The following is a 785-nucleotide window of genomic DNA, read 5'->3' on the forward strand; positions in this document are numbered from 1 at the left end:
GCCTTAGCCACTTGAGCCACAGGCGCCGAGCCAGTGCTATCTCTTTAGAAAGCTGGTCTAGTGTCTTATAAACCTCCTTAGAGTGGATCATTCTTAGGGTCCTTTTACAAGTTATTATAGTGGCATGGGGTTCTCACGGGGTATTCTAAGTTGTATCTATTTCTTTTTCTAGATTCTGGATGCCTTAAATCCAGATCCCATGTCTATCCTTCTCTTTAATATAAATCCATAACACACCTAAAACTTTAATACACCTTCCATGAATAAGTCATAGATGATTTTATGCAAATGTATTATGTTTGGTTATTCATACATTACTTTTCTTTTCTTCAATGATATTCTTTGAACACAAATTTCTTCATGGAGTGCAATTCTAACATTCTTATAAAATGACATATTTTCATGAAAAAGATAAGAGGATATGGATTTTCCTCATTAATTCACTAGCATCAACAGATTAAAGACCAAATTAGAAGTAAAGAACAAATATGGCAAAGCAAGTCAAGATACATTAGTTACATGTTTTCTATGTAAGAGGAAAGCTGCTTAAGCTCATTCTAGGCTAAGATTAATATTAAATATGTTCCTTAGTTAATAAGGCAAAGTAATACATTTGTTTATTCATCTATTGTCTTAAACTCTTGTACAAAGTACTTCTAACTTTTCCTTATAGAGAAAATAAGCCACTGCTTCAGCAGTTTAAGTATCAGATTAGCACCTGCTTTAAGAATTTAGAAGGCTCTAATTGACCTGAAAACAGCCCAACATGAGCAGCAGGCATGGTG

This window comes from Otolemur garnettii, unplaced genomic scaffold (assembly GCF_000181295.1).
Source record: "Otolemur garnettii isolate 467f Iridium unplaced genomic scaffold, OtoGar3 scaffold00036, whole genome shotgun sequence".
Lineage (NCBI taxonomy): Eukaryota > Metazoa > Chordata > Mammalia > Primates > Galagidae > Otolemur > Otolemur garnettii.